The sequence below is a fragment of the Hoplias malabaricus genome, chromosome 3 (assembly GCF_029633855.1).
Source record: "Hoplias malabaricus isolate fHopMal1 chromosome 3, fHopMal1.hap1, whole genome shotgun sequence".
In the NCBI taxonomy this organism is placed as follows: domain Eukaryota; kingdom Metazoa; phylum Chordata; class Actinopteri; order Characiformes; family Erythrinidae; genus Hoplias; species Hoplias malabaricus.
Window position 1 is genome coordinate 21411680 of NC_089802.1, and position 25880 is coordinate 21437559.

A 25880-nucleotide genomic window follows, 5' to 3' on the forward strand; every position below is an offset into this window, starting at 1 on the left:
TCAATGACAACCTGTGACACTCACACACTCACATGGACACTTTAAGTAGCCAGTCCCCCTACTAATGTGTGTTTGTAGATCGTGGAAGGAAACTGGAGCAGATGGAGGAAATCCTCGAGAGCACGAAGAGAACACACCAAACTCTTCATAGACAGTCACCTGGAACGGGTTTGAACCCACAACCTCAGGACCCTGGAGTTGTGTGAGTAGGACACATATACTTTATAACATTGCAATACAGGGTAACTACATAAATGTACAATTTATTTGATGTTTGATTCCAAATAATTATGAAATATTTGGTGCCTCTTCACTTGGAGACATTTATTTAAATGTACAGATGCATCTCAGTAAATTAGAATATCAACATAAAAAGTGAAACTCAGATATTTTATAGATTAATTACAAATAGTTCAAGCATTTATTTCAAGCCTTTATTTCTTTTAATGTTGATGATTATGGCTTTCAGTCAGTGAAAACCCAAAAGTCATTATCTCAGAAAATTTGAATATTATAAAACACCGATTTTTATATCATTTTTAATACAGAAATATTGGCCTACTGAAAAGTATGAACAGTATATGCACTCAATAATTGGTCGGGGCTCTTTTTGCCTCAATTACTGCATCAATGTGGCGTGGCGTGGAGGTCATCAGCCTGTGGCACTGCTGAGGTGTTATAGAAGCCCAGGTTGCCTTCAGCTCGTCAGCAATGTTGGGTTTGGTGTCTCTCATCTTCCTCTTGACAATACCTTATAGATTCTCTATGGGGTTTAGGTCAGGTGAGTTTGCTGGCCAATCAAGCACAGTGATACTGTGGTTATTAAACCAGGTATTGGTACTTTTGGCAGCGCGGACAGGTGCCAAGTCCTGCTGGAAGATGAAATCCGCATCCTCAAAAATCTTGTCAGCAGAGGGAAGCATGAAGTGCTCTAAAATTGCCTGGTAGACCGCTGCGCTGACTTTGGGCTTGAAGAGTGCCTCTCCACTCTTCCTCCAGACTCTGGGATTTTGATTAACAAATGAAATGCTAAATTTACTTTCATCTGAAAACAAGATTTTGGACCACTGAGTCCAGTGCTTTTTCTCCATGGCCCAGGTAAGATGCTTCTGGAGTTGTCTCTGGGTCATGAATGGCTTTCACACAAGGAATGTGACAGTTGTAGCCAATGTCCTGGATACGTCTGTGTGTGGTGGCTCTTGAAGCACTGACTCCAGCAGCATTCTACTCCTTGTGAATCTCCCCCAAATTTTTGAATGGCCTTTTCTTAACAACCTTCTCAAGGTTCAATTATCCCTGTTGCTTGTGCATCTTTTTCTACCACAATTTTTCCATTCACCTTTCCATTAATATGCTTGGATACAGCAGGAGGCTGTCAGTGACTGCCTTCTGGACATCTGTCAAGTGAGCAGTCTTCCCCCATGATTGTGCAGTCTACTGAACCAGACCAAGGGACCATTTTAACGTCTTAGGATAACATTAAAAGTTACACTTAAAAAATTACTCTTGAAATAGATTAGTCTGTTTGTAATTAATCAACATAATATACAACCCCAATTCCAATGAATTTGCGACATTGTGTAAAACATAAATAAAAACAGAATACGATGATTTGCAAATCCTTTTCAACCAATATTCAGTTGAATACTCTACAAAGACAAGGTATTTAATGTTTATAAATATATAAATAATATTTACTGAATAAACTTTATTGAAAATCTTTTTTTGTAAATATTCACTCATTTTGAATTTGAGGCCTGCAACATGTTCCAAAAAAGTTGGGACAGGGGCATGTTTACGACTGTGTTACATCACCTTTTCTATTAACAACACTCAATAAGCATTTGGGAACTGAGGACACTAATTGTTGAAGCTTTACTGGTAGAATTTTTTCCCATTCTTGCTTGATGTAAAACTTCAGTTGTTCAACAGTCCAGGTTCTCCGTTGTAGTATTTCGTGCTTCATAGTGCACCACGCATTTTCAATGGGAGACCAGGCAGGCTAGTACCCGCACTCTTTTACTACAAAGCCATGCTGTTGAAACATGTGCAGAATGTGGCTTGGCATTGTCTTGCTGAAATAAACAGGGATGTCCCTGAAAAAGACGTTGCTTGGATGGCAGCATATGTTGCTCCAAAACCTGTATGTACCTTTCAGCATTAATGGTGCCATCACAGATGTGCAAGTTACCCATGCCATGGGCACTAACACACCCCTATACCATCAGAGATGCTGGCTTTTGAAATTTGTGCTGATAACAATCCAGACAGTCCATTTCCTCTTTGGCCCAGAGGACATGATGTCCCTGACTTCCAAAAACAATTTGAAATGTGGATTCATCAGACCACAGGACACTTTTCCACTTTGCATCAGCCCATCTCAGATGAGCTCGGGCCCAGAGAAGCCTGCTGTGTTTCTGGGTGTTATTGATATATAGATTTAACTTTACATGGTAAGAGTTTTAACTTGCAATTATAGATGGAGCAACGAACTGTGTTCACTGACAGTCGTTTCCTGAAGTGTTCCTGAGTCCATGTGCTAATATCCGTTACAGAATGATGTTGGTTTTTAGTGCAGTGAGGTATCGAAGGTCATAGGCATTCAATGTTGGTTTTCAGCCTTGCAGCTTTCTTGCAGAGATTTCTCCAGATTCTCTGAATCTTTTGATGATATTATGGACTGTACATGAAGTCACTAAATTCCTTGCAATTGAATGTTGAGAAACATTGTTCTTAAACTGTTGGACGATTTGCTCACGTAGTTGTTCAAAAAGTGGTGAACCTCACTCCATCCTTGCTTGTGAACGACTGAGCCCTTCGAGGATGCTCCCTTTATACCCAGTCATGACACTGACCTGTTTCCAATTAACCGGTTCACCTGTGGAATGTTCCAAACAGAGGTTTTTTGAGCATTCCTCAACTTTCCCAGTCTTTTGTTGCCCTTGTTCCTACTTTTTTGGAACGTGTTACAAACCTCAAATTCTAAATGAGTGAATATTTGTCGTAAAATCATCCATTGGAACTTCATTGGAATTGGGGTTGTATGAGTTTCACTTTTTAAAATTGTTTATTATTTATTTATTTTTAATTGCTTATGTTTAATTATTTATTTTTATATTTATTTATAATTACTGAAATAAATTAACTTTAATGATGTTCTAATTTACAGAGATGCACATTTATCTATATTAGCAGATACCCCACGTTCCATCTGTGAACCTCTGGGGTACAGACACTGAAAGATTAGACTCTTATTAGTTTGACAACACTAGTGCACTTTTCAGGAAAGAACAGAGCAGACTTTACCTGAGATACAGGAGTCATTTTGAGTGCAGGGGGCACTTCTGAAGACCATTTTCAACACAGTTGTAGCATCAGCCATTTTCTGGTCTGCGGGGCAGCATCTCTACTGCAGAGAGGAAGAGACTGGATAAACACATTAAGAAGGCCAGCTCTGTCCTAGGGTGGTTGGTGAAAGCAGGATGTTATCTAAGATAGCAGATCAGATTCAATACAAAATTTATGTTCAGTTTTTGAAAGTTAAATATTTTTGTATAGATTTCTATTAATATAATGTTCATATCATTAGTTTCTATTTTTTTCTGCTACCTCTTTTTAATGTTATGTGCCTTGCTGTACATCTGCTGCTGCTGCACTGTAAATTTCGCAGCTGTGGGACTCATCAATATTATATAAAACGAGATATAATATAGCAACTCTTGAACTTGATATTTAATAGTCTACATTCTAGAACTGAGACTAGAAGAAAACAATTTAGAAGATGAATATGGAGAACATTCTAGAACAGGGTAAATGGGGACATGATTCAAAAACAGCTGGGATTGAGTTTGTCACTGTGCTCTGTTGTTTAACTCTTTGTGTATGTGTGTGTGTGTGTTTGCACGTGCAGCAGGTTGAGGGGTTCTCCCATGTGTCACCATGACGTGGGTTCTGTTTCCTACACAGGCTCTTTTCCTCAGGATGGACCTGTGCATGCTGGCCTGCACTGCCAGCCAGGGGCAGGAACAAATGACAAAAACATCCTCCCAGCCTGCTACCTGCCCCTGTGACCTTGATTAGCACACAAGAATTCACTTGTTTGCAGGAAGACCTAGTTTTCCTGTGTAACAGTGACTGGCTGGGTCCGGAGGCCATATTCTCTCTCACACACACTCCACACTCGGATCCTGATGTTTCTTATGGAAACGAAGCTTTCTGATATTCAAAGGCTCAGGAATCAGAGAGAAACTGAATGTTTTCATCATGTGTCTGTGCTCTGGTGAGTGAACAATTTCATAATCAGTGCTTTTATGTTTGTGATAAAATGGGAAAATATTATAAATCACAGTGTAATTTAGTTTAGAAGGTTTACAACTCTATGTTAAATATTCAAGCTGACATGTATGTATGTGTGTATATCCAAAAAGTAATAAAAAGAAAAGAAAAAAGAAGATTTAGAACTCTAACCAATGCTGACATTTAATAGATGTTATCTTGTATCCACAACAACATTTAAAGTTTGCAAGTGCTTTGATTAGGCAGCATGGTGGCTCCAGGAACCTGGAGGTTGTGGGTTCAAGTCCCACTCTAGGTGACTGTCTGTGAGGTGTTTGGTGTTCTCCCCGTGTCCATGTGGGTTTATTCTGGTTTCCTCCTACAGGAATCACCTATCCACCTCCCAAAAACACACGTTGGTAGGTGGATAGGTGATTCAAAGGTGTCCGTAGGTGTGAATGTGTGTGTGTTGCCCTGTGGGGTATTGGTGCACCCTCCAGGGTGTGTTCCTGACAACTGATTTCAGGTGTGCTCCAGACCCACCGTGACCCTGAACTGGATAAGCGGTTACAGACAATGAATGAATGAAAGTGCTTTGATTAACTCGTGATCAGGTTAAGAACATTACACCTCCAACTGATTTGGTTGATGTTTTCTTGTCTGTTCCCAACATCCTTCCCAACATCTGAAGCTTACAATGCCTGTATTTAAAGTCAAGTGGAAATATCCTGATACTGATGTCATTACACTCTCAGAAAAACTGTTTTTGAGGTGGTACCTTTAGTTAGGGAACATAATTGTACCTTATTCTATATTAATTGTAGACATTTAAGTACGCCCTGTTTAAGCTCCAGGACTTTTTAATTACTTTATTTTGCACACCACTATAATGAAAACAAATATTTACCTCTCCTTCTGGAGAAGAGAATGTAATATACATTTAAGTAACACAACTGGACTTTAAAACCACTCTTGTATCTTTAAAGGAACAAATTTGTACCTTTCATGAAACTAATGTACCTGTACCGTATCTTTTTTCTGACAGTGTTGAAGAATTGGACCAGCAATGTTTTCCCCTAATATTTGATAGACTTTAACTTAAAATCGAATACAGGAGTTGGATGGAAACCTCTCTGTGATGATGTGGAGATGGTGTAGGCTTACTTCTATAAATCTTCAGCATTAGGACAACTCTGGGACTTTTAGAAAATTTGAGTACATTTCAGTACCTTTAATTAGGGAACACAATTGTACCTTATTCAATATTTAATATAGATTTAAAATTTGTGTTGATGTCATACACCCAATTTCATATTCAGTTATTCATGTTGTTATATATCACATTTTCTATAATAAAATCTTACAAATATTCACCTCTCATTTTGGAGAAGAGAATGTAATGTACCTTTAAGGAACACAACTGGACTTTAATAGCACTGTTGTACCTTTAAAGGTACATTTACACTGTTTGTACCTTTAGTGACCAATAATGTACCTCTACCGTACCTTTTTTTCTGTGAGTGTATGTATAACATACCACATAATAATCAAAATCATAGATCATATTTCATTAATTTAATTTTAAGCAGAATGGCCATTTAGTAAAAATGGTTCTTCTTAAAATGATATTTCTGTGGTGATTGCACAATGAAGGGATAGATAAAACAAAATAGGTAAAAAAATTTAATGTAGGTTCAAAGTATTATTACAATATTTGAAGAGACCTTAAAGTGCCAGTATCACTATCAAATAAACACAGGATCTGGATCCATCAAGAACCTTCTCTTTTAAAATGGAAATACTACATAAAAAAGGAAGAAAATAATAATAAGGAAATAATTACAAAGTGAAAATGTGTAGAGTATGTGTTTTTTTTTTAAGAAACGTTTACTTGTAACTAACAACTGTTTTCAGTGGTATTAAAATATGAACATTGTTTTTAATATATTTTAATACTGGCTTGAAATTGAAATTTGATTAATCAAGCTGATTTATTTTATAGAAATATGAATCCAATATTAAATTTATAACAGGTAACAGCAGCAATAGGACACTCTTCAACCAATCACATTGTCCTGCTTTAACTGCTGCATATATTAGGAATAACAGTTAGAGATTAGTGCAGCAGAAGGGAGTGTGCCACCAGTATTGTGTTCACTAATCCCAACAAGTGTTTATTACATGTCTGGAACATTCTGTGTTCTGTTTTGGAATGTGAATGTTCCATGGCTCTCAGTCAGTTCTGCAGCGACCGCTCTGAGCCCAGTTGCTAAGCTTCTCTTGATGGATCAACAGCATGTGCATTGTATAGCACTTTAACTTGCTCAACATATCAGGGACATTGTCATCAGGGCATTAAGCCAGATCTTTCTTAATTAAGGAACGAGTGCTTTAAAAAAAAATCTCAGCACATTAGACAGAGCCCTTTTTCTGCTGCTGTGGCCAGAGACTGCGCTGTCCCAGGTCCCCTGGGCTCAGTTACACCTCCGGCTATTTCCAGCTGACCAGCTGTGATGGAGACATGCCAGCAGGACTCTCGGGTTTAGCCAAGACGGGAACTTCAGCTTCATTTGCTCCTTTGACATCCATCATTCAATGCTGAGTGTGTGTATGTATGTGCAGTACATATGTTGGTGCATTTGTGTGTATGCACGAGAGCCCTAGACTGACCCTTAGCTATAAATCTATATGAACACCGAAAATATGTAGGTTTGGGTTAATTTAGACATTTTTTTGAGTCTGCTGATTTATTATATAGAGATGAATGGCTCTTCCTCCCACTCTTTCCTCCTCTGTATATGACACTGGTTGCACAGGAAGAGGAGCACAGAAATCCGCTAATTGTCTAATGCCCTGCCCACATTGCTTTCATTTGGAAAAGCTTTTACAAGTTTAAACAATGTTTCAGATTATAACTCCCATTCAACCTAATGAGACTGTGTAGTGATTTTGTTTAGAGTCACTGCATATCCCTTTTCAATCGGCTCTTTATTTCTAAACAAAGATCAGTATTTTAAAAAAAAAAAAAAGTTTTATTGAGTTTATATGTTTTTTTAAATTGTGGCATATATGTGTTATTGATGCCACAAAAACTGCTGTACAATTTGGTGGAGTTCTTTTGTAATTGTTAAGATTGTTATATTTCTTATTTTATTCTGCTAAAATTAATTTTGCAGACCAAATCGTAACTTGTAAAGACATGAAACATGAGCAAAGGTTAGTAGTCCCTTCTGCAACTCAGGCATTTAATCTTAGCTTGGGATACCTACATAATGTATATTGGTCAATATCTCCAATACCATCTTACAGACAATTTTTTCTCTAATTCCTCAGGCTCTACAAAAAGTGAAGAGTTTTTACTTACTTCTTTTTTGAGATAACAAAATATGAAAAAGAAAAACATTTTTCAGCTAAATTTAGTTCCAAATGTGGCACTAAACTTTAAGAGTTGTTACAAATTTTTGGAGTTTCTTTACTATATCGCTTTTAGGGAAAACTGAAAACTCTTCTCTCAGACATTGTACAGACTCATACCCTGTGTGGGTTGAAGGTACTGATTTCATTTTGGTGAAACTCCATTCTCCATCTAGTTTGGGATGTAAAATAACACAAAATTAATACAACAGATATACAGCAAAATATTATGCTTGTATTTTCTGGTATGATGGGTGGCATGGTGGCACTACAGGTAGTGTCGCTGTCACACAGCTGCTTGGTCCTGAGGTAGTGGGTTTGAGGCCGGTCTTGGGTCACTGTCTGTGAATGAATTGGTTTCCTCTGGGTACTCCTGAGGGAGAAGGGTGAGGAGTGCGAGGGATGGAAGATTAAAGGGATAGAAAAGAGTGAGAGGGTGAGGGAAGGAGCTGTGTGTGTACTGTGTCTGTGAGACTGAGTGGCCTATTGTAACATCCTAGTTGTTGACATTCAATTCTAAAGTAGATTTGAAAAAGTGTAAATGTGAATTTATTAAAATTGACAAATCCAATTGGCTCCAAAGATACAGTTGAAAATACTCTGTTTGAATGATAAGTTTGTACAAAAAATGGCTGTAATCATTTCAGAAAACTGGAAAAGAATCTTCAATTGAAAATAACTTTAGGTGTGCTAAAATATGCGCAAACAATTTAAGACTGGGAATACTGGCAACATTATTCTTGGATCCCAGGAATTGACATTTGTTGTCAATATTAAGTAAATTTAAAATATCCGTCAGTATTTACTCCACTGGCAGAGTGGCCAGACATTAACTGTTGAGTCTAGAGTCTTACCAGTGTTTGACTTTGCCCAGTGCTGGCCTTTGACACGGTCCACAGTGCCCTGCAATAATGGCAGGTGTCCAGAGAGGGCCACTCCTGCACACGATGATCTCACACAAGGACAAACCATTGCGTAATGTCGTCCAGTCCCTCAAGCACTATCCAGGGCATGGCTGCCCAGAGATGGTCAGCTCAATCTCAGGCTGCAGATCAAGTATCCTCCACTCTCTGCAACATGGCCAAACAGCAGGTGTTTTGGCAGTTTCGCACAGGCACAAAATTTAGAAGCCAGCTTTGTGGGTGGGTTTTCTTTCCTCCTTCGTGCTGGCATCCAAAAAAAGGTGTTTCCCACTGGCTGTGAGTGTTACTAGGCATTAGGCAAACATGGCAGCTGACCACACCACCATGAAAATTTGGCAGGTTGTTTGTTGAAGCTGTAATAAGAGATTTGGAGAGTATAGCCTTGCTAATTAACTTTATAATTTTTTTGAAGCCCTTGTGCTGTAAAGATGTTATATTTTGAGATCTTTTGAAAGCCAATGCATACTTTTGTACTTGGAAAGTTTAAAGGCAATGCAGACAATTCTGTGGAACCACTGAAACAGCAAAACAAGCTCAACAACCCATTTGTATCCATTTATTAGCTCTGTATCTTTTAAAGGGAAATGGTATGTTTGAGAACGGCATGTTTGAGAAGAAGCTGATTATACCTAGTTTGTGACTGAAGTTTAACAGGCCTGTTTTTATTCCCTGTTTTATAGCTGTCTGTATGTGTTTACTTAAATGCATTTAGCAGTTTACTGAATTTGGAGTCAGTTCCTCCTTAAGTAATTTAACAGCAGACATAAGTCAATGTTATAATAATACTGTAATCTGTGGAGCAGAAATAGAGCAACATCCTCTTCTCTTTTCATGCTTTTAAACATTCTGAGGTCTCTCCACTGTCCAAATGCTTCCAGATGTTATTTTTCAGCTGTGCCTGAGCAGGCAACACAGGGCGAAAGCTCCTGAGTCAGTTCTGACTAAGTCATTTACTATGTTTCTTATTTACCGAGCCAGGGCTGCGTACAAACACTTGACCTTTTTCCAGTATGCCTACAGCCTGGAGAGCAATAGGTGAGGAAACATTCTCTGAATTTTATAAAAAGTTTATTGGATTAAAATCATAGACATCATCTTTAAAGGACAAATTTTTGATTATTATTGACATAAATAGAGACAGCAAAAATCTCTAGATACCTTTTATCCAGTTGTCAAACGCAAAAATATATATACATATACAGTGTTCCCTGGTTTATTGCGTGTGTTACGTTCCAGGACCAGCCGCGATAAACGAAAATCTGCTAAGTAGGGACGCTATATTTATTTAAGTATTTATACACTATTAAGTATTTAATAGTATTTAATGCACTATTTACTGTAATTCATAATATTTTATGATTTACAACATTGCTTTATTTTTAGAATTAATATGTTTAATATATTTTTATACATTTTGGGATTTTTTCATGTAAAAATTCATCAAATATATATATTTTCCGCCGATCGAGTTCCAAAGAAAACCCACGAAATAGCGAAAATCCGTGATATATTTTTCCCATTAATATTTTATAAAAACCCACGAAGCACTGAAGCCCCGAAAGGTGAAGCGCGAAGTGACGAGGGATGACTGTATATATATATATATATATGCATTACATCTAGGCATTTATGGTGGTTCCTATTACCAGCTGATGCAGCAGATTTACCTAGAACACTATCACTCTCCTATCACCACTACCTATCACCAGTTGATGCAGCAGAATTACTTAGGGCATTTTATATCAAATTCCCCTAAATTATTTTATTTAAGTATGTGGGTTTTTTTCCAAGGAATCTATGGGACTCCTCAGAGAATCCATAACAATGCCTTTGAAAGCTTCAGCTTCACAAAACCTTGTTATAATGTTTTACTCACTACCCTGACTTTACTAATGAGCTTCACATGAGTATCAGTAATTAGACTTTTTTTCTTTTGTTTGAAGTAATATGTTGTAATTCAGTTGGGTCTCTGATGGTTTCAGATCATGACTGGCATGTAAGATATTAAATAGCCATGCTAATGACTATGTGGAAGTAGTTAACAGTAGTAACACTACAACTGCCTCAATGTGTTTTGGACCAAAATATAGAGTGTGCAACTGGAGCAGGGTACCGGCCAGCGTGCCAGTTGGCTGAGGCTGACCGAATGTCCCTCCATCTCTCCCTCTCTCTCTCTCTCTCTCTCTCTCTCTCTCTCTCTCACTGGGGGTTCCCAGTCTCTGATTTTATGGCTATGGTCATTTTGCAGCAAGTGCTTGATGGACTACATCTTTAGTGCCAGAGACTTGATTGGCACTGTCTGTCTTTGCTGCTGACACACGCTGCTAAATGTAAAGGTGCCAGAAAGAATTCTTTTTAAAATTGAGGGAATGTTCACGAAATTTAAAGGTGATGAAAAAACAAAAGGTTGTTTGTAGACCCATAGAGCAAAGAGGCTTGCTTATAAATTTAAGCTTATTAATGATCATTGTTTGATCTATTGTTGATGAACTATGCCACAGCCATGTACTGTGTATATGTATGCATGTGTTGGGGAGGGTACTAGAGCTGTTTCTGTGTAGATGATATTGACCACGCTTGCAACGAATGGCCTTTTATTTTAATGACCGTGTGAACTCTCCCCTTCCGTAAACACTGCAGAGAAGGGAAGCATGTGAGTTCTCACAGCTGTTTAGCTCCCATGACAATTACTGACCCTCATTGCCAGGCCTTCACAAAGCCTTTTTATTTAGAATTTCTCTATATGAGAATCCCTCTGAGAGTAGTTTTAGGCATTTTCACAAAATGATCCAGAATTACTGGATCTGTATCAGATCTTTAGAACTGATAGAAGCACATGGCTGATGTTTTTGCCCTGCAGATGTTAGTCTTAGATTCAAAAAGTGTCCCTAGGTGTGAGTGAATCTATGTATGAGAGTGTGTCGCCCTGTGAAGGACTCCCTCCAAGGTGTGTTCCTGCCTTATGCCCAGTGATTCCGTGTGGGCTCTGGACCCACTGCAACCCTGAACTGGATAAGCGGTTACAGACAATAAATGAATGAATAAATTAATGTTAGTCTTATGCACGACTGAGAGAGTCTCCCATAAGCAGTATGAAATAGTAATTCACTATTTTTTCCCAGTATAAACAAGAAGATTTATTTGTGCAAAATCTAAAAGTATTCCTGCTGTAGTAGACTGTATGGATCTAGAATGTGAGACATAGTCAGAAACATCTTCACTGAATCCTACGAGAAATCTATCCATGACAGCAGTGCAAAGGCAGGCCCCCACCCTGGACAGGCTTTTTATTTTTAAATTACAGTGACACAGCATTTAGGAAAATCCACCAAATGCACTTGCCCATTTAAGTCCTACCGCTAGTGGCAGTGTTACATCAAGATCTATGGAATAGAAAGTGCTGCCATCCAGTGACTGCCTGAAGTGTTTTACCCTCCTAAATGATATAAGCACTGATAAATAATTTTTGTCTTCATAGTTAACCCTCTCAAGTAGTGATAATGATACTTTGTTCTTTTTTTTGTACAAATGCAATCTTGTTGTTCTTAAACACCATTAATGTACATTGCCAATATAGAAACACCTGGGGAAAGCTGCACTAGAGCTTAGGCAGTGTTTAAATAAGGCACTGGCCTGCTTGTATCCATTTTCCCTATGATCCATGGAATCTGACACTTACACTTACCCTTAAAGGCAGCACAGATAGATAAAAAAAAACATGGGAGACTTAGAAAACGAGGCTGCCAATGCCATAGTTTAATCTCTATTGAATTAAATACAGAGGTACCCTCATAGAAAAATTTGAAGTAAGAAAATGATATATTGGCATAACTGGTGTAATAACCCAGACATTTCATGATATATAGACCAATAAAGCAAGCCCAAAATGACTATTAACTTACATTAATTCATCTTCTGTAACCGCTTCTCCCTGGTCAGGGTTGCGATGAGTCTAGACCTTACCTGGAGTCATTAGGCACAAGGCAGGAACACACCCAGTTCATCACACAGTCACACATTCATTCACACCTATGGGAGGAAACCTATGCAGATACAGGGAGAACACACCAAACTCCTCACAGACTGGTCTAAAACCCACAACCCCTGGACCCTTGAACTGTGATAGTGACACTACCTGTTGCACCCCTGTGCTGTCTGTTAGCTTACATTTTAGTTTTAAAATTTTGTTTGCTCCTCCTATAAAGTATAAACCATTTGAAGATTTTTTTTACTACAAAATATGTGCAATATGGATTCATTCATGTAATATTTTAGCAAAATTCCAAATAATACTAAGGAGAAAATCTGTGTGAGTAGCAGAGCTACTAAACTGAATATGATGTATTTTCTTTTCTTGTTGTCTTTCATCTTTCTTATTAGAACAACCAAAGAAATGCTTCCTTGCAGTGCTTGGATGCATGGTCTTTTTGACGGACATCACTGCTATTCTCCAACACAATGGGCCCCTGAGGTAATACACAATAACTTTTTTTCCTCAGTTTTATTTTTTTTCTCTCAGTTTACAAAACTATACATGTACTTATGTAAAGCATTTGCTTATTTACACATATATAATTATAGAGGTGTAGAGATTAGGCTAAACCTATAAACATGTGGACATGAAGGAAAAGGAACAACAACAACAAACCGAATATGTGTTAAAATCATTGAATTTTCCTTTTCTTTTTAGGAATCAGGAGTCTCAGGAGTCAGAGAATCTGACCAATCACAATGCAATACAGCTGCTGCCACTAATGTCACATAATAACATGGATTAATTACCAGTGATTTATTTGTTACAGAAATATTAAAGGAAATTGAGCTAGTATTATTTGCATATTCTATAGTTTTATAGTAGTTGCCAAATCATTTATAGAATTTACAGAATAACAGATATAAAGATTAGTACATTAACGACATATTTGCATATTAATGAAACCATAAACCTGTATTGGATTGGTCATTTCATCACTGAATTTTCAAAATCCCATACTGTCCTATCAGCGTAAATGCTTTGCCATGTGGGTCTTGAGCTACAGTACCCGAAAAAGCAGGAACGTATAGAGTGGTCACAGCCTTGGTAGCGTTTTCTCTGACAGCTCAGCCTCCCCCCTTATTTAGTCCGTTCAGAAGCTCATTGGCAGAGCCACTCCTGCTTCAGCCTGACCTCATTTCTCACTTCTAACAGCTAAAGTAGATAAACAGTAAGACGCACACCAAATATATTGCCCTAAATAAGATTTTCTTTGGAAATGCTTTAGTATGTACTTAGTAGAATTGGCTTTTATTTAATTTTTTTACCCTTCAGTGAATCGAAATACGCCCTCATATAAATATATGCACTGAAAGTGTTTGCTCCTAGCAGTAAATGTACTATAGATAGGAAACATAAAGGAGATATGATTGTGTTTACAAAGTGCTTCAGACCATCTATACTGTTCTGCTGTGGTATAGGACAGCCTCTTTGCGTTTCCAAAAAAGGTGTCAGTGGTTGAAGGCGGATGTCTCGTTTTTGTCCCTTACCCAGAATGCAGTGGGCCAGCAGACGAGAACGGCTGAGGTAGTGGCATAGCACACAGCTCTCAGCACCACTGGCTCTATTTTGCATGCTCAGAATAAGCCTAATGGCATCCAATTACACAGCTCCCACAGATTGTTTGGTGTCATCTGTTGGAGGGATATGATGATTCTGCTCTTCATATGTAAAGGGATACCACAGGGTTCTCACCATACATTTTTTTTTGGCATGTTACAGCTCAGTTGGTGACATCAGATGAAACAAAATAAAACAGTGAGTTTAAGTGGTTTTGGTTGCTGTGGAAAGTGTTTTTATCATGGCTTTTAGTCTTGGCCACCTCACATGTTCTTGTACCAGTGGTTCTGCAAAGCCTTCTGGGATTGAGGCAGTTGCTCACAGTGGAACCAAGAACATATGTCCTTTCTAAGATTCAGTTAAAGCATTACAGAGGCATTAAAGTCTCCTCAGCAGGACGGTTTGCTTTATCCTCAGCCAAGGATCTGTGAATATATGTACGCATTAGTATTTCAACATCCTGTCTCTGACCGTGATGATTAATCTAGTAAGTAAACTTGGACTTAGCTGACCAGTAATAAACGCTGCACACTGGTCATTGGGTACACGATATATTTTCAGGAAACATTTGTGAAATATTAGAATGGAAGATAAACTTGCATAAAGTATGAGAAAATTAATGGAATAAGTTATAAACAAATAATATAAGTTATAAAAAATGGTAGTCCTCAAAGTTAAGACCTGGTACACCACAGAAATGTCATTACAATTTTTTATCTTTATGAGACAAGAAAACAACAAGCTCTGCTTTGCCACCAACCATTATTTTGTGATTGGCTTTACTTGGATCATGGGTGTAACAAACATCCTTTTTCACCCTCACACATTGTCTGTCACTCACTCATACATACACATGATCAGTAACTCACTCACTCGTAAATTGTTTTATTGTGTTAATTTGATGACATGCGGCTAATGGCATGTGCGGAGTAGTGGAGAAGATGGAATGATTTTGTTACACACTTGTAAAACAGCTGTAAATGGGGAATGCAGCATAGCAGAAACATGAGCAGAGGACAGGAAAAAAAAAGTCTGACTATATTCTCACAAAAACCTCACGAGATTTAAATGAGAAAGGATAATGATATAAGAAAACAAAGCTTTTTTTTCAGTACTATTATTTGTTAATCAGTTTAAATATTTAAATGCATGTGCTGTTAGGAACAGTAGTTCTACATGTGTTCAGTAATGTCTCTCTCTCTACTTTGTAGGGCTGGCTGTTTAGCCAAACTCTTTTTTGCCAGCTATACAGTATACTCGATTCTGCCAAGTTCAGTGGAAAAAGTGTCAGATGTTCATCCATTCATCATATTTTTCATCATGGTTTTGACAGTAGCTCCTATCAGCCTCTGTGCAGGCCTCAGTCACAGCAGACTGGAGAAAGTCTCAGGAAATACGAGCTGCCTCTTCCTTCTCACCATATGTCAGAATGAGCTACCATCTGTGGCCCATTTCACTCTATATGTGTGGACAAATGTGTCTATGTATGTGCGTGTGTGTGTGTGTGTGTGTGTGTGTTTCAGGGAACATGTGCAGTCCACTGGGAACAATATCCTGGTGCTGAATGAGTGTGGTGGGAAAAAAAACTCCAGCATCAGTGATTTTGTTGCTAGCGAAGTGCCACAAGCAACCACACACCACCCTGCCCAGCTCTATATTCGACTGGTACATCACTCTGGCTTTAAAACCTGCTGATAAAGCAATGATTATTTTTGTTTGTAGAGTTTATTGTGTTTGCATGCTTGAATAACATGAGTAATTAAGAAAACTACATTCAGAAACTTTGGAAATGCTTAAAGAGAGGCTGTTGTGAGAATAAAATTTATGAACTTAGTTATAGTTCCCATTCCAAAATCTTTCAGTCTTATTTCTTAAGGAAAGCTACATAATATTTTACCTGTAAAAATGAATTTATGAATTTCACTACTAGGAGGCCTCACCTAGTGTCGCTTTAATGAACAACATGATTAACAAGAATACATTTTTTAATTTAATGTATAATGTATTTTTAATATATATATATATATATATATATATATATATGCCTGCATGGGTTTCCTCCCATAGTCCAGACACATGTTGGTAGATGGATTAGCTGCTCAAAGTGTCCATAGGTGTGTGAGTGAATGTTTGAATGTGTGTCACACTCTGAAGGTCTGGCACCCCCTCCATGGTGTGCTCCCGCCTTGCGCACAGTGATTCCGGGTAGGCTATGGACAATGAATGTTACAGACAATGAATGAATGTTTGTATGTGGCTGAAGTTTAATTATATGTTTTTATTCACTATTTAAATTACCACAGGTTTAACACAAAAAGTTTTGTACCACTTTACATCTGTGATAACTTTCATGCAGTTAGCGCTCTCCCGAATTTAGAGTCAGTTCTATCTACAGCAAAAATAAGTCAGTTTCCCACCTATTGAGCAGGAATAGAGTAATATCCTCATCCTACTTCACGCTTTCCAACATTTGGCCATGTCTTCTTTGTCTAAAATCCTCCAAAATGCTGCTTTTCTGCCTTGAGCATATAGAGGAAGCCTAGCATACAGAGCCTTTAATTTTTTTACCATTTACACACACTGGAGCTTTGTGAACACATTAGATCAATTTTGAGCACGCATACAGACTGGACTGAAATACCCTCCGAATTTTAGAATAAAGGAGCCTACTGTGGACAGAGTGCCCATTCTTTGCATGGTTTCACACACTCCAGTCCACATATCAACTGCTTTTTGGACTGTGGAACCTGGAGTAAACCCATGAATAAATGAGGAGAACACATCAAATATTTCCCAGACAGTAACCCGAGGTGAGGATTGAGCCCAGAAACTTTGGCCAGTGGTGAATTTAGGCATGGGCAAAAAAAAAAAAAAAACACTAACCGTGCTATTAAATTAAATTAGGAATATAAATGAATGTGGCTATATATACAGCTTTTAAGAAAGGTCAAGTCTTATATTTAATTTTTTAATAAATAAGTTATTTTATTCACTGTAAATGGCAGTAAAACTACTTGCAGCATAATATTGCTATCATGTAACTTAAAATAAATCATAATTTTCCTGAAAACACCAGCACTTCTGGCACAGTTTTTTTCCCCTAGTAAACTCCTGCTTCACAGCAGAGCATTACTTTTTAGGTTTACATTGCCCATGCTGTTATAAAACACAGGACCATGGACATGTGTTGGACTTTTGAAGTAAAGTGTCATTCTATTGAACGGCGACTTGTGGGCGCTAGAAATCTATGGCTGAAACTGCATTCTCAAAAATTACCTCAAGAGGTCAGTTAAATTCTCTTGAAACTTTTTATACAGTCATAGTTATCTTTATATTCTACATTAAAACTCTTTATCTGACGTTTATACGCCTTGCACGCATTTTGTTTAATAGGGGATGAGTAGTTGTTCCAAGCTATTGCCAGTCGAGTTAGGTATGGAATTAGCATCTTGGCTAAAAAATCGAAAGAGCCTAAATGTTGGCACTATCTAAGACCACAATACTGCTGGTATCTTAACCATTCATTCATTCAATATAACTGCTTATCCGGTTCAGGGTCGCAGTGGGTCCGGAGCCTACCCGGAATTATCTTAGTAATAGTGATAAAAAGAAAAAAAAAGTTTATCTGTGCAACACTGTTTAATCATTCTAGTAATATCTGTAGGGCTGTTTCCGAAAATTTGGGGGCTGTAAAGAACATTCTAATGTGCTTGGCACATTTCATTAATGTATTTCTGTTTTTAAAAAAAGAGAAGACAATTGCATCTTTGAACCAGCAATTTTGTTCATTTAAAAGCATTTTATATGTGACATTTATTATTATTCATTCATTCATTCATGACCTGTAACTTATTATTCAGTTCAGGGTTGCAGTTGGTCTGGAGCCTACCCAGAATCACTGGGCGCAAGACAAGAACACACCTTGGAAGAGATGCCCCTCACCCTCAAACCTATGGACACGTTTGAATAGCCAGTCTACCTACCAATGTGTGTTTTTGCACCATGGGATTAGCGTTGTATTAAGATAGTTTATTTGGTCAAATACTTACAGTTAAGAAGTGTGTTTTTGTGTGTGTTTACAGGGTGTCGGAGTGGGCAGAAGCTTTTAGGGGCTGTGTACAGAGACCTGTTAGACAAAGAGATGTTAATCCACAGGATAAAAACTGAGAGAGCCACCATACACACCACATCACACACAAACACAATCACACGCACACAAACACACACTGATGATGAGTGTGTCCCAAATCACAAGTACTTGCTCCTTTCTAAACATGCCTCGGAGGATCATGATTTGCTGAGATGGACTAAATACTCAATGCAGTTAGGAGGATTTTAGGCTTGTGTGTGTGTGTCACCTTCCTGACTTCGTCACAACACCAATTGAGTCAGCTTTCTGTTCATCCCTCTGAGTCATCCATTTCAGGGTTGCCTAGTGACTGTGGCGGGGGAAAATGTTTCCTTTTGCGTAGCCGCTGATGCTTGGCACCAATATTTATTCAAGGCCTGTTCTGGAGAGGGCAGGAGAAAATCATAGATACAGTCTCTAATGATTGGACGAGTGTTCTTCCGGCCGGATGAAAGGCCTTACCACCTATTTTCGTACCTTCACCAGTTTTTTGTGGTCACTTAATCTAGTGCTTAGTGTTTAATGGAACAAATGCTGGTCCCACTGAAAAAGTACTTGGTTATACTCTGAAATAATTTAATTCAGTCTCAGAAAGTAACCACAGGCCCACAATGTGTAAATAATACAGCTCTTGGTTTTGATCTTACAAGATTAACTCAGCATACAACGTCTGCTGTAAGGAACCTCTGTGGTATTCAAAAAAGGTGTGATTATTTCTGTGATTTAAAACAAAAAACACATGTAGCTGTTAGGTTTAATTTGCGTAATCATTAAATCATAGGTGTTTTAATAAGAGTGGAGCCAACCAAACATATTTTGATTTACAGTGGGTGGGACCAATTTTCTTAGGAAAAAATACCAGTGCAATTCAGTCTTCTATCAGAAATGGAAATAAGTGTGTCTGAAATTTACTGAAGGAGTCACTGCAAAACTGCTACAAAATAAATATTAATAAGTCTATTACAAAGAGTCCTGGTGCTGTGGGTTCTACACCCTCTGTCTCACTGTCTGTCAGGAGTTTGATGTGTTTTATTTATGTCTATGTGGGATTTCTCCCACAATCCAAAATCACATGTTCATAGCTGGAATGGCTATGCAAAAGTGGCCGTATGAGAGTGAGTTCTGTCTAGGATGTGTTCCTATGCAAACAGTAATTCCAGTTAGGGTCCTGATCCACCACGACCCTGAACAGAAGTAAACAGTTGCGGAAAATGAAGGAATGAATAATTGAATGTCTGTTCCAAAGTGGGCAAACATGTACAACTGAACATTAGTTTCATTATAAATGTATATTTACTTTGGTTTTTGACATTTTTGGCTTAAACTGAATTCTAGATATAAAACTTATATGAACTGGGGCATGTCTATGGATGGGGTGGTGTGGGATGGCCAGAGGTATATTCTATCCATCCAGTGCAAACTCTGGAACCCTGATACAGGTGAAAACTTTGAGGAAGTGTAATATAACTATTTTCAATAGGGAATTAATCTCTATTCAGTGCACAGAGATGAAGGAACCCTGCTAAGTTAAAGCACTGGCATCTCTGACAGCATTGCTGCAGTCAGTATAATCTTCTTTGAAGAGGACTGTTCTGGCGCACCACTCTGCATTCCGGCTTGTGATCTTGACCACTGCCCAATTCTAGTACCTTTTCCACACCCTGGGATACCAGGTATAACACACCACAGCAGGCAAACACAGAGTATTGCACTCATGTAAGAGAGCGAGCACATGGAGCTAACATTAGATTCAACTGGACCTGAGAATCCTCAGCACCCTTCTTACAAAACATTCATGACCAGAGACAGAGTAAATGAAAGTAAATGGTGGCAGTGTATTTGAAAGATGTAGACAGTTTAGAGCCCAGCAGGATTACAAGGCTGATGCAGTGTTTAAATATTTTCTCTTGAACAGGTAAGCAAGTAATTGGTAAAATATGTGGGTTAGGGTACGCAGGAAGTAAAAATGTAAACCCCATGATTTATTTGTTTTCAATAAAGAAAGCCTCTTAAACTGACCCAATTAAGGTGGAACTAAATGTATGAATACAAAAATTGTCAATAAGACGCAAATGTCTGCTTCTAAAATAACATTTATGATGGAAGGGGAAAATCGCTAACATTAGCCTTGATTAATAACACATTTAAGCTGGAAATGGCAGGTCAAATATAAAGCTGGTAAACACAGGAGAAAGAAGTGTCAGCTCATTCACTTCTTTTGCTTTTTGTTAGGTATTTGTTTGATTAAAATGATGTACAGCTTTCTGTGTAAATAGGTTGCTTATGCATTGCTTGTCAAGGTTCACTTTTCCTCATCCTGGCAACACACATGAGCTTTGTGTCTGGGGAAAGGAGGTCAGACAACTCTCTCCAGTGTTTTGAATTTTGACTGCAATAGCTATATCAGTATTACAAATGTATTATTTAAAGCTGCAGAATCAAAGCAATTACATTTAAGAAGTCTGTAAAAATAATATCTGGACTGAACAGAAATTTACATTCATTTACAAAAGCCAGCAACAAAAACAGGTTGTTGTAATTCAAAGGCTTTGCGCTGAACCACCAGGCTTCAGGTAAATTATCTACTGCGTTGCCAGTGGGCAACTGAATATTTAAGCAGGTTTGTGGAAAAAAGGGAAAGCATTTGTTTTTATGTGCGTGTCTGAGAGAGAGAGAGAGATGCTTCAGTGATTAAAGTGATGCTTTTCCTTGACATCTAGCTTTGGCCACCTGGCATTAAAGGGCATCGCTGTTTTCTTCCATTTGGACATTTCCAGGCTCATGGAAAAAGTGACTTATTCCTTTCTTTCTCATTTTATGACGGTGCATGAGGCAGGCTCTAATGTGTTGATTCCTGCCTGGACCATTGTCCAATCAGAATGCAGGAGGAGTAATGACGTCAGAGACATTATGACATCAGCCAGAGGCACAGGGAGCATCCATTAACTCTTCTGAGATCAATGGCCTGAACAGAGCAGCAGATTATGAATGGCTTGATTTATAATGATTTTTAATCTAGAGATTTTGAGTCTGATGTCTCTAACTTTCAAAATATTTACAATAAGAAGATTATACAATATGTATTCAGTTTAATATTCAAATTATTTTCTAGAAAGGCTTTCCAACTAGATGTTTTAGCCAACGTAACATTAGTTAGAAGAGTAAGCTGCTCTTACTGAATAAAATAGTTCTGGATCCCAAAAATAACACTCCCAACACATCCCAAAGGTATTAGGCCCAATGTTTCCAAGACATGTACTTGGCCCTTTCTTACCCTAGTCATTCTTGATCTCATTCTTTTTTTGATGGAGATTATATGAGCTATGTGTGCACAACTGAATGCATGAACTGAACTGATGCATTTCCATCTCACAGCAACCACTCGAATGAATTAGTTCATCTAATATCTGCAACTGAATTATGCAGAAATTTTAAAAGACTAGTAGAATTCCCCTTTAAATAGACAAGCAAGGTAAAGAGGCAATGCCTTTTTAATTAGAGTCATTTGTTATTAGTGTACACTTGAAAAGTCAGTGTCAGAGGGACTTTCTCAGGTGAAAGCTGCAGGTGTAAGGCGCTGTTGTATGATGGCCTAGTATTTGGTCAGCTATTTTTGGTCATGCCCTTGAAGCAAGCCAGCTGTGGGCTTTTGCTCCTGGTGAAGCCGAGACATCTAATATTTGTTTATGTGCTTTTTCCCCTAATTAAATTACTGTATGTTTGCTTGATGCTTTATCCCTCTTTCCTGAGGTGGACACAACCTTTTCAATACAAGACTTTTATGTACTTACTTACAGACAATAAAATATAAAACACAAAGGGACTGTGTTCGATATCACAACTGGTGCTTGAAACATTACTCTTGCACACAGTACATGCAAATCAGCTGGTTATCTCAGAGTAACTGCTCTCTGTTCTCAGATTGTGAACTACAGAAAGTGTTATATGCAAATGGTAAGAGATGCCTCAAGGGTGCAGACGCACATGTGCATGTACACCTACACCACATGTCCACAAGCTTGGACAAACTATAGGTTGCAAACATTGGGAACTCTGATGTTCAGGTGGTCACACAGATTGTGTAATCTCCATAGAAATGCATGAAATGAAAAGGGATAGCCTTGAGCCTAGCGTCACCATGCACAATGCCAAGTGTTGGCTTGAGAGTTAAAACGCCCCTTAGCACTGGATGGAGGAACAGTGTAACTGAGTTCCCTGGAATGATGTTGAACCATAACTCAGTTGAGATAAGTTGGAATAGTGTTTGTGATCCATAAGTGATTAACCAACACCAGCACTTGACCTTCCGAATGTTACTGTGGCTAAATGCCATCATAAGTTCCAACATCTGTGTTTATCCTGGATGAGCAGGTGTTCACGGAACTTTGTCCGTATAGTATCACCATGCATGTACGTCTGTGGTCTTTATAGAACCAGGCAGTGAACAGGCACTCTTCATGAATGTACCACTCTTGAAATGCTGCCAGCTCTCTGTATCAGTAGTAGTACCCCAGTGAATAAACCGTGTGCTTGCATAAGAAATTTTTCCATAGGCTCAGCAGCAGGACTGGGCTACATTAAAAAGAACAGGCCTAAGAGGGTAGGGCTGGCACCAGTTGGAAAGTCCAAACTCTGCACACCAAGGACATTGGTGTGAGAGTGAGGAGGTGGAGCTGGCTGATAGCTCCTGAGAACTGAGCAGCTGTGAGCTGCACCTAATTCCCTGCAAATGTCTTAGAAACTAAAGAATGCATATGATATTGTGTAAAATTCAAAAACCACTTAATTCCATGTATACTGAATACAAGATATTATACTTGCATAAGGCAAAATGCCAGGCCTGGAGGACTTCCAAAACTATTAGCATCAGATAAACTTTCATTTTTGAGAGACTAGAGAAAGAGAAAATTAAGCTGTACTTTTGCTTCAGATCTGACCAAACCACAAGTGTTTCTGTCTAAAATGAGAAGACAACAGAGTGCTGTGGGTCTGAAATAATATGAAGCTGCCAAGAACCTCTTAAGCCCATTTTATACTTCTGCGTCGACCCTACGCCAACCCTTGACACCTCTTCAAAAGTGTACCTTCGCGTCACGTCGACTCAGACCGCAACGACTGTGATTGGTCAGTATTCGGACGGACATTGTTTATGCAGAACCGAAGTACAGAAACATGAACTACTCTCCTCTACACACAGACGCAGACAGCCGCACATTCACAGCGAGAGGTTTCCTCAGACATGGTGTGGGCTTCATGGAGGAATAAAAATATTGAACAAAAGGAAAAATACGGAGGTCTCCGGGGGAAAAATAACTCAAAGAGAGGCGACACCACGCGGGAGAAACGTGCCGGCTTTGTATTAGTTACTTTCCTGGTACCTCATGTAAACTCTGCTCTGTCCTAAATAACGACCTACTACATAAATAGTAGACACCAATGCAGCAGTATGAACTCTCGGCGTAGGGCTCTTGCGTAGCTTACGGTCAACACAGAAGTATAAATCAGCCTTTACTAAGAAAATTAAATTGCCAATAAAACATAGAATCTGCAGGTATTCTTAGAACAACTAATGGGTCACACCATGGCCCTGATTTCAATATCTTTGAAAGAGTTTGGGATTATTTCAATCTTAAAATTTCAGTTCAGGGTCACGGTGGGTCCAGAGCCTACCTGGAATCATTGGGCGCAAGGCGGGAATACACCCTGGAGGGGTGCCAGTCCTTCACAGGGCAACACACACACACACACACATTCACTCACACCTATGGACACTTTTGAGTCGCCAATCCACCTACCAATGTGTGTTTTTGGACCGTGGGAGGAAACCGCAGCACCCAGACACGGGGAGAACACACCAACTCCTCACAGACAGTCACCCGGAGTGGGAATCTAACCCACAACCTCCAGGTCCCTGGAGCTGTGTGACTGCGACACTACCTGCTGCACCACCGTGCCACCCATCTTAAAAATTAGAGAGGAAAAAAAAAAAATTCCTTTTTTTTCCTTCCAAGGCCCCTTTCACCTTTCACATACGTGGAAACAATGGGGTTACCCCAGAGGAGGTGTAAGTGTGAAAAGTGTGAACTCCCACATTTGTCCCACTAGTCCCCTAGTAAAATCTCCCGGCAAATTCTGAGTAAGCGCATGTGTGAAAGGAGCCACTAATGTTCAGGAGTATTTCAGCTCCTGGGGCTGGGATTGTGAGTTCGAGCCCCACTCCTGGTGACTGTCTATGAAGAGTTTGGTGTGTTCTCTCCGTGTCCACATGGGTTTCCTCCCACGGTCCAAAAACACGTTGGTAGGTGGATTGGTGAATCAAAAGTGTCCATAGGTGTGAGTGTGTGAGTGAACGTGTAAGTGTGTGTTGCACTGCGAGGGACTGGCGCCCCCTCCAGGGTGTGTTCAGTGAGATTTTGGAACTTTACAAGTGCCATGACCTTATATAACACACACACACAAACACACACACACACACACCTGTTCTCATTTGGCTCAGTGAAAAACAACAGCAATTTTTTCCAACAATTATCAAAATAAATAAATAAAAGCAACCAATGAAATGAAAGTTATGATTTGAAACTGAACTGGGAATGGCTGTTTACTTCTTGCCTTAATGCTTGGTACACATGTCTAACCTAAAGCTAAAACAAACTCATTTATGTTTGAGCTATCGCACAGTTTATGAACAGGGTGGCTCCTCTATTTCCAGTTTTACAACTTTCCAGAAACAACTGTGAGAGGGTAAGAGAAGTGAATTACAGGCAACAAGAAAAAAAATTACATGCAACACCATTCAAAACAATTAAGACCTGTTACATATTTCTGTGCTCTCTAATGCTCAGCCCATTTGACAGGCAAAGGCCTAGGCAAATATGATAATGTTTGATGATGCTGATAATTGTAGTGATGTAGTAACCTTATACTAAGCTGTCCACAGAGATAGGTAGTGACTCCACACATTTACTCGAGTATGGGTATTAACTCTGATGGGCTTCCTGGGTAAATGTAATACTAACATCTGATAAATATGCAAACTAATACTTATGTCTAATCAAGTATATCAGTGGGCTACAGAATTCTATTCAGTGACATTACAGTATTCATATTTAGTTTAGCCATTTATTTTAGATCAAGTGTATCCAAAAACTGAGCTGTACTCTGCTAATAGATGGTGGAATTTCGACTGCAGTTCTACATTCATTGCTTAAGTTGTATTTAGAGCTTCTACTGTTGGGTGGGTTACATTTATTTTGTCATTGTTTTCCCCTAAGTAACAATACATCTACATGAATAGTTTTTGGCCACAGGTTTATTAAACAAAACGTCGTACATTACTGTTATTAATAATGTTAAAAGCACTCGCACACTTTAGGAATAAACGTACGCAACATTTGTCAATTTTACCGCCCCGAAAGGCTACAACAAAACACTCAAATAACACGAGGACAACTGTGACCCGCTATTTTTCCCCACCCGTTTTTAGGAAGGCCCGGCCCTACCCGGCTACGATTGGCTTCTTGCATCTCAGAAAGGACGTCGCTGCTGT

The 25880-nt window shown here is 38.7% G+C and overlaps 1 long non-coding RNA gene across 1 annotated transcript; it reads left to right on the forward strand.

Moving 5' to 3' along the window:
- Positions 1-4147: 4147 nt before the first annotated feature.
- On the forward strand, positions 4148-19263 carry LOC136692616 (uncharacterized). Its single transcript, XR_010801960.1, has 4 exons — positions 4148-4279; positions 12993-13083; positions 18066-18192; positions 18288-19263. It is a non-coding gene; the product is annotated as an uncharacterized lncRNA (long non-coding RNA).
- The last annotated feature ends 6617 nt before the right edge of the window (positions 19264-25880 follow it).